This window comes from Somniosus microcephalus, chromosome 14, assembly GCF_052327205.1.
Source record: "Somniosus microcephalus isolate GS21.2 chromosome 14, FLI_Smic_1.0, whole genome shotgun sequence".
Lineage (NCBI taxonomy): Eukaryota > Metazoa > Chordata > Chondrichthyes > Squaliformes > Somniosidae > Somniosus > Somniosus microcephalus.
Window position 1 is genome coordinate 1,647,484 of NC_141000.1, and position 12,354 is coordinate 1,659,837.

Sequence of the window (12,354 nt, forward strand, 5' to 3'; positions counted from 1 at the left end):
ACATCTCTACCGTCATGGTTGGTGGCTCCAGGCCTTGTGCTACTCCGGAGGTTCGTCCGGTCTGCCAAAAACGACCCTCTCATTGATGAGGTGGAGTTAATGGAGGTAAACCCCATGTATGCGCACATGCGGTACCCTGATGGCCATGAGTCCACCGTCTCGCTCAGAGATCTGGCTCCCTGCCCAACAGGTCACACGGGCCCGAATGATGAAGGATCCCACGACGATGATGTCAACACTCCGCACCCCTATGAAGATGACGCCCTACCTGGGACATCAAGGGATCTGCCGGCAGTACTACCGGACCAACTCAGGGAACCGAACGCTCCCCGTAGGATGGCCACCCAAAACCAGGACGCCGGACAATCTCCGGCTACGACCCAGGATGAGGCCAGCTCTGCACCTGTGGGGACCCGCACCTGGAGTCATGACATTCCCAGTCCTCCACAGGACGATCAAGACGACGCGGACTCTACCGACTTACCGGTACGGGCCAAGCGACCCAGGGACCAGGACACGGTCTGGGGGAGACATGCCTTCCGGTCACAAGCAGAAAGCTAAATGACTGCGGCTATTTTTGGTCCGCCTAGTCCGTTAAAGGAAGACTGGACTTCCAAACCTTTTAGGGAGGAAGAATGTCATAAATCGCAACTTCTCACAGAATCACAGAAACCCCACAGTGCAGATAGAGGCCATTTCGGCCCATCGAGCCTGCACCGACACATATCCCACCCGATCCCCGTAACCCCTACACCAACACATATCCCACCCTATCCCCGTAACCCCACGTATTTAATCCCCCTAACACTAAGGGTCAATTTTATCATAGCCAATCATCCTAACCCGCACATCTTTGGACTGTGGGAGGAAACCGGAGCACCCGGAGGAAACCCACGCAAACACGGGGAGAATGTGCAAACTCCACACAGTCACCCGAGGCCGGATTCGAACCCGGGTCCCTGGCGCTGTGAGGCAACAGTGCTAACCACTATGCCACCGTGCTACAAGAACTATCTCAGGAAGTACTACTGGATGGCCAGCTGAGGGCGCCGTCCGAGGAGTATAAATACTCGGGCGTGGGCCCAACTTGGCCAGAGACAATCTGGAAACAGGAAGCTAGTGACTACTAACTAGACCTCCATGTTTTGTTACAAGTCGATTAAAGCCTTGCTTTATGTTCAACCAAGTGCGTAGTGAGTCTTTATTACGTCACACATCACCCAGACACATTGCACCACTCACTGATACACTTCACCCAAACACATTGCACCACACTCACTGACACACACATCACCCAGACACATTGCAGCACACTCACTGACACACACATCACCCAGACACATTGCACCACACTCACTGACACACACATCACCCAGACACATTGCACCACACTCACTGACACACACATCACCCAGACACATTGCAGCACACTCACTGACACACACATCACCCAGACACATTGCACCACACTCACTGACACACACATCACCCAGACACATTGCACCACACTCACTGACACACTTCCCTTTCTCTTGCAGGCAAAGGCAGCTCATTAGGGAGCAGCAGCAAAGGGCCGGAGGGGAAGCCCGACTGCAGAACCTCACAGAGCTGCAAGAAGCAGTGCTGGAGATAATTGGAGGAGCCGTCACTGTGTCGGTGGCGAGCGGGGAAGTTGACAGCATTGTTGATGAAGACGGTATGCTCACACCTAATCCTTCTTCCCACATCCCACTTCCCCCTTATCCCTCTTCCTTGATGGTGTATGCATGGATATCTTGCTTTCCCCCCTCCCCTCACCACAACCCGACGCTTGTGCCTCTCTCCTTTCAGATATCCAAGAAGTCCCACCAGCCCAGCCTGTCCCCGAAGTAATGGAGGAGGAGAGTGAAGGAGAAGAGACACCGTCACTCGATCTGACACTTGCAGGTACCAGCTCAGCAAATGGCATTGCACGTACTTTAGAGTGTAGTATAGAGGAGGAATGTGCACATGGTGAGTCACCGGGCACGACTGGGCTGCAGCCAGGCCAGGGGAAAGGACAGCGCGGGTGCCAGCTCCCCGGAGTTCTGGTGCACAGGACTCAGATGATGACCTTGTGGGGCAGCCTTCAGAAGAAGAGTGATGGGCAGGCACACTGAAATACTCGGTGCAATGGCAAGCCTGCCAGAGAGCCTCTTGTCAATGTCAAGGAGCACGGAGGAGTCTGGATCCAGCATTGCACAGGCTTTGAGCGGAGCTTGGATCCCATGATTTCCAGGATGGAAATGATGGGCAACTCCATTAGGACACTTGTGGACCCAGCTATGATGCTGGGTGTGATGCATGATGTTGCAGCTTGCCTTGCAGCATTAGCGGGAGTGACCCAACGTCTCAGTGCTGTCATGCAAGCTCAGACTGATGCCATCGTGGCTGGGTTTATGAGCGTGAAAAGAGGCTTGCAGGGTCTCACAGCAGTCCAGCAATCTGTGCTCTAACAGATTGGTCGAAATGCTGAGGCGCCGCCCAGGGGAGTGGCAGTGGCTCCATGGACCAAGAAACTGCTGTCCTCTCTCAGGATGACCGCATTCCTACTCCCATCCGTGCCACTCCGCTGATGCCCTTGCTGCTGCCTGTCAGCCAGCCAGCCCAGGCTGCTGCCGCCCATGCCGAGGTGGTGCAGTCTACAGCCGGGCTACCTTAGGGTTAGGGTTAGGGTTAGGATCAGGATTAGGGTTAGAGTTTAGGGTTGGGTTTAGGGTTAGGGTTAGGATTAGGGTTAGGATTAGGGTTAGGGTTCGGGTTTAGGGTTGGGTTTAGGGTTAGGATTAGGGTTAGGGTTAGGATTAGGGTTAGGGTTCGGGTTTAGGGTTGGGTTTAGGGTTAGGATTAGGGTTAGGATTAGGATTAGGGTTTAGGGTTCGTTTTAGGGTTAGGGTTAGGATTAGGGTTAGGGTTAGGCCAGCCAGCCCAGAGCTGCTCGAGGTCGTCCTGCAAGGCCATCTGCCGTCTCCCCCACGGAAGGTCAGCAGCCCTCCACCAGCCAGGCTGCAGCCACTGGGGTAGCACTAAGCTCTGGAATTCCATCCCTAAACCTCTCTACCTCTCTCTCCTTTAAAAGCCGACCTCTTTGACCAAGATTTTGGTTACCTGTCCTAATATCTCCTTATGTGGCTTGGTGTCAAATTTTGTTTGAGAATGCTTCCGTGAAGCGCCTTGGGACAGCTTACTATGCTGTAGACACTGTATAGATGCAAATTATTGTTTACACCTGAAGTCTGATGGCATTCAGTCCTGCTTGAAATGAAGTCTTGCGCTCAGATTCATATTCCAATGTAGCAGGGAAACACTTAACATTGCTTACTGCAAGAAACTGGGAAGAGAATGTAGACTTTTCGCTGTGCTATAATTATCTTCCAGGAGTGATGTTGATGGTGGCCCGAGGTTTGACAGTACTGTGTCGAATTACTGCTGTATCTGAAAGGGGCGCGAGCATCACCTAAAGGTTCCTCCAGCTGCTACATTGCCTCTGATTGCAACATAAACCTGCTCCATCCATCTGCACAGGCCAAGAATATGCTTTTGCTTTTTGCTTTGTTCACCTGTTAAGACCTCTTCCAATCTATTGGGAAAGGTATAGTGGTCAAAAACCAAGGGGTACATTTTTGTCCTCACCTAATGGGCAGTTATCTGGCAGAGTGGATCGCCCACTTGTTCTATAACCACTCTGATTTTGATTTCAGTGGAATAAAAATCAGATGGGTTCTATAAGAGGAGGGCGATCTGCTCCACTAGATTGCCACCCATGCAGGGAAGACGAAAAGTTACCCCAGCTAACTTTTCCATGCGGTTCACCAATGTACGGGTCATTAGAATGCCAGCTTCTCTGGTCTGAATGCAGATTGTGAGTACATGTAAAACTTGTTCCTGTTGCATACAAAACGTTTTACATTCAGCAGCAACTTACATAAGAACATAAGAAATAAGAAAGGAGTAGGCCATTCGGCCCTTCGAGCCTGCTCCGCCATTCAATGAGATCATGGCTGATCTTCTGCCTCAACTCCATTCACCAGCCCTATCGCCATATCCCTTGATGCCCTTACTAGTCAGAAATCTATCGACTTCTGTTTTGAATATACCCAATGACTGAACCTCCACAGCCCTCTGGGGTAGAGAATTCCAAAGATTCACCACCCTCTGTGTGAAGAAATTTCTTCTCATCACAGTCCTGCATGGCCTTCCCTTTATCCTGAGGCTGTGCCCCCTGGTTCTAGACTCCCCAGCCAAGGGAAACATTCTCCCAGCATCCACCCTATCAAGCCCTGTAATAATTTTGTATGCTTCAATGAGATCCCCTCTTATTCTTCTGAATTCAAGAGAATACAGGCCTAGTTTACTCAATCTCTTCTCATACGACAGTCCCGCCATCCCAGGAATCAATCTCGTGAACCTTCGTTGCACTCCCTCTATGGCAAGTATATCCTTCCTTAGGTAAGGAGACCAAAATTGTACACAGTACTCCAGGTGTGGTCTCACCAAGGCCCTATATAATTGGAGTAAGACCTCTTTACTCCTGTACTCAAATCCTCTTGTAATGAAGGCCAGCATACCATTTGTCTTCCTAATGGCTTGCTGCACCTGCACATTCACTTTCAGTGACTCATGTACAAGGACACCCAGGTCCCTTTGAGCATCTGCATTCCCCAATCTTTCACCTTTGCATTTATATAGTGCCTTCAACATAGAAAAATGCCCTAAAGTGCTTTACAGATGCATGGTGAAAAACAGATTAAAAGCCAATGAGAGATTGAGGGCTGACTAAAAGGTTGAGCAGAGATGCAGACTTTAAGGAGGGGAGGGAGGTGGAGGTAGAGGGCTGTCTGGGGACGGAATTCATAGAGAGTGGAGCATGGCCACCAATCGTGGGGTGAAAGGGGGGCTGGATGCAAAAGAGGCCAAAGTCAGAGAACAGAGTGTTGGGGGCCGGGGGGGGGGAGCGGGGGGTTGTAAGGCTGAAGGAGGTTGCAGAGATGGGGAGGGACAAGGCAATGAAGGGGTTTAAACACAAGGATGAGAATCTGAAATCTGGCGAATCGGGAGATACTGTAGGTCACAATTGCTCCGCTCAACTGCTGTGTTCATGTTTATTTGAGATGCTTTATTAAACAAGAAAGGGCCTTTCTTATCTAAAGACTTGGATTTATTAGCACCTTAGGACATGCAAAGTGCTTCACAAGCAAAGAAGTACTTTGGTAGCGCAGTCATTCATTGTATAGGTTGACTCATGAATGATGAGGCCCTGGAGGGTGACTGTTGTCTGTTGGGCCATAACCCAGAGGAGGAGAAAAACAATTGAGTCTAGAATACTGGCGAGTAATTTCAAGGCAATAGTTGTCTCTGGGCTCAGCTGGTGGTTTTAAATTGAGCTTTACTCTCTGGATTGGTGCCAGCTTTATCTTAGTGCTGGCACTCTCACCTCAGAGTAAAGGATTCGAGCACCAGTCCAGAGCTCCTCATCCCAACATCACTAAAGCAGATTACATGGTCATTTATCTCACTGTGGTTTATGGAACCCTCCTGCATTACAACAGTGATTTAATTTAAAAATACTTAAATGGCTATGAAGCATTTTGGGATGTCCTGGAGTTGTGAATCGCGCTATATAAATGCACATTTGTTCTTTCATTCTCTGAAGTTTTATATTCAGGTTCTACATTGTAATGACTTGCAAGCTGTTATTTTATTTCAGAAGTGTGGGATACAGACTCACAAATTTATCAATCTCACTTGTATATAATGCCAAATCTACCCTCTAAACACATTCCCATTAACAAGTCTTCACACTTAATATTTGCTATGGGGCAATTGTTTCCACTGGGTGCACATGGGAAGAAGTTGATTGGGGAACGGATGGGTGGAGGTAGAGAGATGGGAGTGGATGGGAAGAAGTTGATTGGGGAATGGATGGGTGGAGGTAGAGAGATGGGAGTGGATGGGAAGGAGTTGATTGGGGAATGGATGGGTGGAGGTAGATAGATGGGAGTGGATGGGAAGGAGTTGATTGGGGAATGGATGGGTGGAGGTAGAGAGATGGGAGTGGATGGGAAGGAGTTGATTGGGGAACGGATGGGTGGAGGTAGAGAGATGGGAGTGGATGGGAAGGAGTTGATTGGGGAATGGATGGGTGGAGGTAGAGAGATGGGAGTGGATGGGAAGGAGTTGATTGGGGAATGGATGGGTGGAGGTAGAGAGATGGGAGTGGATGGGAAGGAGTTGATTGGGGAATGGATGGGTGGAGGTAGAGAGATGGGAGTGGATGGGAAGGAGTTGATTGGGGAACGGATGGGTGGAGGTAGAGAGATGGGAGTGGATGGGAAGGAGTTGATTGGGGAATGGATGGGTGGGGATAGGTAAATGGGAGAGAGTGGATGAGAAGGAATGGATGGGAGGAATAGATGGCTGGATGTGGATGGGAAAGGGGAGGGGATGGGTGGAGATACATAGATGAATGGGTGGGAGTGGATGGGTGAAGGTGGACAGGTGGGAGAAAGTGGAACAGAAAGTTGGGTGGGAGTGAATGGGAGAGTGGATGGGTGAGACTGATCAGAGAGTGGATGGGTGAGACTGATCAGAGAGTGAATGGGTGAGACTGATCAGAGAGTGAATGGGTGAGACTGATCAGAGAGTGAATGGGTGAGACTGATCAGAGAGTGAATGGGTGAGACTGATCAGAGAGTGGATGGGTGAGACTGATCAGAGAGTGGATGGGTGAGACTGATCAGAGAGTGAATGGGTGAGACTGATCAGAGAGTGGATGAGTGAGACTGATCAGAGAGTGAATGGGTGAGACTGATCAGAGAGTGGATGAGTGAGACTGATCAGAGAGTGGATGGGTGAGACTGATCAGAGAGTGGATGAGTGAGACTGATCAGAGAGTGAATGGGTGAGACTGATCAGAGAGTGGATGAGTGAGACTGATCAGAGAGTGGATGAGTGAGACTGATCAGAGAGTGAATGGGTGAGACTGATCAGAGAGTGAATGGGTGAGACTGATCAGAGAGTGGATGGGTGAGACTGATCAGAGAGTGGATGGGTGAGACTGATCAGAGAATGGATGGGTGAGACTGATCAGAGAGTGAATGGGTGAGACTGATCAGAGAGTGGATGGGTGAGACTGATCAGAGAGTGGATGGGTGAGACTGATCAGAGAGTGGATGGGTGAGACTGATCAGAGAGTGAATGGGTGAGACTGATCAGAGAGTGGATGGGTGAGACTGATCAGAGAGTGGATGGGTGAGACTGATCAGAGAGTGGATGGGTGAGACTGATCAGAGAGTGGATGGGTGAGACTGATCAGAGAATGGATGGGTGAGACTGCTCAGAGAGTGGATGGGTGAGACTGATCAGAGAGTGGATGGGTGAGACTGATCAGAGAGTGAATGGGTGAGACTGATCAGAGAGTGGATGGGTGAGACTGATCAGAGAGTGGGTGGGTGAGACTGATCAGAGAGTGAATGGGTGAGACTGATCAGAGAGTGGATGGGTGAGACTGATCAGAGAGTGGATGGGTGGAGGTAGATAGATGGCAGTTGGGTGGTAGTGGTTGGGGGGGAGGGAGTGAGTAAGGGGGAGTGGATTGGAGAGTGTGTAAATAGCCAAGGGGACGACTGTGCCAAACAACTCCACTCTGTCCACAAATGCGACCCTGATGCTTGTCACGTTAATTCCACCTCCCATTCCCGCTCTGACCTCTCTGTCTTTGGCCTCGTACACTGTTCCAAAGGAGCTCAATGCAAGCTCCAAGAACAATATCTCATCTTTCTCCTAGGACTGATCACTGACTTCAGCTATATCCTCATTTTCAAACCTATTTTAATTATGAAAGGTAGGCATTAATAATCCTAGGACATTGTGCATTGAAAACAAAAAGACAGCCTGTCCAGAAATCGCTGCAAAAAGCCCCAAAAACTGATGAGAACAAAATGAGTAAACTTAAAGCAATTCTTGGTTTAAGACTGCTGAGACAGTTAGAATTCATTGGGAAAAACAAGAACTACTGTCTGGGCAAGATAGTGGAAGGTGGTTGCCAGCATCTCGAGAAGTTTAGTGATGCACGAACAAACAGTCAAGCATTGCTGCCTGGTAACAGTGGGGGAGTGACCAAAATGGAACTTCCATTAACTTTTACTCATGCCCCAACTAGCAAGAACCATATAAGAATGGGACGTGGTGGCAGGTCCGGCACAGCAGTTGGTGGGAGCCGCAGGAAGCTCCGCCTAGAGGAGGACATCCCACCAGGAGAAGTCAAGTGCCCTGGGAGAGCGGACCACTCTGCTGCCTTAACATTGATTCCTTGGTTTAAAGGTCGTATGTATTGCTTGGCGTGTATGTTGGGTAAATTGTTTTAATGCTGTGTGCAATGTTAAATGATTAAAGATAACTTTGATTAATGAGCATAGGGCGTTGTGTGACTTTCTTTAGCTGGCTACTGTCCAGGTTCACCAATCACTGGAACATCTGTATCCCTACAATTCCACATCTCTCCCATTTCCCCAGGCCTCCCCCTGACTACTTACACACCGCTTGGTCTCATCTTATTGAAACATATAAGATTGTGAAGGGGTCGAATCGGGTGGATGCGGGGGAAGATGTTCCCGATGATGGGTGAAACTAGAACTAGGGGGCATAGTCTTAGAATAAGGGGCTGCTCTTTCAAAACTGAGATGAGGAGGAACTACTTCACTCAGAGGGTGGTAGGTCCATGGAATATGCTGCCCCAAAAAGCTGTAGAAGCTACATCATTACATAAATTTAAAACAGAAATAGACAGTTTCCTAGAAGTAAAGGGAATTAAGGGTTACGGGGAGCGGGCAGGAATTTGGACATGAGTCTAGGTTCGGATCGGTCATGGCCCTGTGGGTAGCGGAGCGGGCCCAGGGGCCGTGTAGCCTGATCCTGCTCCTATTTCGTGTGTCTAATTCTGTTAGATTCAGGAGATGGTTCTGTGATAGTGGATTGGCGGTTAGGATCAGATCAGCCATGATCTTATTGAATGGCGGAGCAGGCTCGAGGGGCCGATTGGCCTACTCCTGCTCCTATTTCTTATGTTCTTATCAATGTCTGAAAATATATCAACACTTGACTCCGATGATCTGTTACCTCATTCCATTCACAATTCTGCTGTGTGTGTACTTTTTATTAACCCTATGTGTGCTGTGACAGAAAGGAAGAAACTGACACCATGTCCTCCCATCCGTATTTATGAATAGACCGAGTACAGCCCATCACCCAGCTCCGCCAATGGGACGTTGGATTATTCTCAAGCTTGATGCAAAAGCAGAAGTTTGCTGCATTCCAGTTTGATTGGCATGGAAATCTCAGCGTAACATTTTCCCAACGCTCGACGGTGAGATGGAAAAAAAAACTCGCACCATACTAGGTACCAAGTCTCTGATTCCACCTTGCAATTCCATTTACATTTGGGATTTAACCCAAACTAGCAGGTAGTCGATCTAGTGACAAGGCCATACACATACAAACCAGCTGGGCAGAGCTTTGATCCTTCTGTCCACTTGTCAGCATAGGATTTAACCGTCGCGTGCTGTCTGAAAGTCATGGCAGCAAAAGTCTTCTACGCTTGCGTGGATACGGAGTGCGATTGTGGCCGGGTTATCAGGTCCCACATCACCGAGTAGATTTCATGAGCCAATGTGTAAGGATGTGTGAATCTTCAGTGTTACGGAAGTTGGGACATTCACTTCAGCAGTTTATAAATGTCATACATCAGCAGCTTTATGGGGTAGAATTTCAGTCCCGGTCTCTGCTCTCCTTGTCCCACTACAGCCTTGTTATCACTTGGGAATAGAGATCCTGTCGGCTGTCCAATTGGGGGCCCATCTTGAAAATTTCTTGTCTTCCAGACAAAATGATCTCTCAAAGGATGTGCAATTTATTTTCCCTACAAAGTCATCTTTGACCACCATCCCATTCTCCAGTATCTCTATGTCAACTCCTGTACATGTATTGAATACATCAGGTTAAAGGGAATGATCCACTCCTGCCCAGTACAATACAGTACGGCTGCTCTGTCTCCTCGTCAGCCCCTGTACGCATACAGTACACACAGGATAAAAGCTCGCTCCTGGTCCAGGAATGCCTCGATTTTAAAATTCTCATCGTGTGTTCAAATCCCCCCCATGGCCTCACCCCTCCATATCTCTGTGACCTGGTCCAGCTCTGCAACCCTCCATGATCTCAGCGTTCCTCCAATTCTGGTCTCTTGCGCATCCCTAATTTCCTTGGCCCTCCACTGGCGGGCCTTCAGTTGCCTAGGCCCTAAGCTCTGGAATTCCCTCCCTAAACCTCTCCGCTGCTGTACCTGTCTTTCTCCCTTCCTTCAAGACGCTCCTTAAAACCTACCTCTGACCAAGCTTTTGGTCACCTGTCCTAATATATCCTTTTGTGGCTTGTCAAATTTTGTTTGATAACACTCCTGTGAAGCACCTTGGGACGCTTTATTATGTTAAAGGCACTATATATATTCAAGAAGGAGTTAGATATATTTCTTAAGGCTAAGGGGATCAAGGGGTATGGGGAGAAAGCAGGGACCGGGTACTGAATTTGGATGATCAGCCATGATCGCATTGAATGGCGGAGCAGGCTCGAGGGGCCGAATGGCCTACTCCTGCTCCTATCTTCTATGTTTCTATATTTTCTATAAATCCAAGTTGTTGTTGTTGAACGATTCACTTCTGCCTGGTCTGTACAACTTGTGTATACCTCACTTTCAGCCAGTGTAAACGTGCTGTACACAACAACTTTCATTTATATAGTCCCAAGCTGATTCTCTGGGGCGTAATTTAAAACAAATGGATACTAAACCAAAGAAGGAGATAGTAGGAAGGGTGAGCAAAAGCCTGGTCAGAGGTGGGTCTTACAGGAGGAGAAGGGTTGGAGAGGCGGAGGAGTTTGGAGAAGGGTTCCAGAATGTGGGGCCTAGATGGCTGAAGGCACAGCCGCCAATAGCGGCATGAAGGGACGAGAGATGCACAAGAGACCAGAGTTGGAGGAACAGAGAGTTCTGGTGTGAGGTGGGGCGGGGGTGTGGGGGTTGTTGGACTGGAGGAAGTTACAGACATAGGAAGGAGTGAGGCCATGCATGAGAGTTTTAAATTTGAGATGTGTGGGACCAGGAGCCAATGTAGATCAACAAGGACAGAAGTGATGGATGAGCAGGACTTGGTGCGGGATGCAGTGATGGATGAGCAGGACTTGGTGCGGGATGCAGTGATGGATGAGCAGGACTTGGTGCAGGATGCAGTGATGGACGAGCAGGACTTGGTGCGGGATGCAGTGATGGACGAGCAGGACTTGGTGCGGGATGCAGTGATGGACGAGCAGGACTTGGTGCGGGATGCAGTGATGGATGAGCAGGACTTGGTGCGGGATGCAGTGATGGACGAGCAGGACTTGGTGCGGGATGCAGTGATGGACGAGCAGGACTTGGTGCGGGATGCAGTGATGGACGAGCAGGACTTGGTGCGGGATGCAGTGATGGACGAGCAGGACTTGGTGCGGGATGCAGTGATGGACGAGCAGGACTTGGTGCGGGATGCAGTGATGGACGAGCAGGATTTGGTGCGGGATGCAGTGATGGATGAGCAGGACTTGGTGCGGGATGCAGTGATGGATGAGCAGGACTTGGTGCGGGATGCAATGATGGACGAGCAGGACTCGGTGCGGGATGCAGTGATGGACGAGCAGGACTTGGTGCGGGATGCAATGATGGACGAGCAGGACTTGGTGCGGGACGCAGTGATGGATGAGCAGGACTTGGTGCGGGATGCAATGATGGACGAGCAGGACTTGGTGCGGGATGCAGTGATGGACGAGCAGGACTTGGTGCGGGATGCAGTGATGGACGAGCAGGACTTGGTGCGGGATGCAATGATGGACGAGCAGGACTTGGTGCGGGACGCAGTGATGGATAAGCAGGACTTGGTGCGGGATGCAATGATGGACGAGCAGGACTTGGTGCGGGATGCAGTGATGGATGAGCAGGACTTGGTGTGGGATGCAATACGGGTAGCAGAGTTTTGGATGAGCTGAAGTTTACAGAGGGTGAAAGATGAGAGGTTGACCAGGGGAGCATTGGAATCACTGAGTTTGGTGGTAACAAAGGCATGGTTCTCCTCTAGCCCTGTAACCCTCCGAGATATCTGCGCTCCTCCAATTCTGGCCTCTTGCGCATCCCTGATTTTAATTACTCCACCATTGGCTTTCAGCTGCCATGGCCCTAAGCTCTGGAAATCCCTGTTCTAAATCTAGATCCCCATAACTATGAAAAACAGTCTGCTTTTATCTACCCTGTCCCATCCT

The 12,354-nt window shown here is 49.6% G+C and overlaps 1 protein-coding gene and 1 long non-coding RNA gene across 2 annotated transcripts in view; one reads left to right on the forward strand and one right to left on the reverse strand.

Annotated features, from left to right (window-relative positions):
- epsti1 (epithelial stromal interaction 1) overlaps positions 1 to 12,354 on the reverse strand; it is a 157,157-nt gene that overhangs the window by 123,834 nt on the left and 20,969 nt on the right. The window lies entirely within an intron of this gene.
- Positions 1,522 to 8,430, forward strand: LOC147107243 (uncharacterized). The gene is made up of 3 exons (XR_015080916.1): positions 1,522 to 1,696; positions 1,831 to 1,926; positions 8,180 to 8,430. It is a non-coding gene; the product is annotated as an uncharacterized LOC147107243 (long non-coding RNA).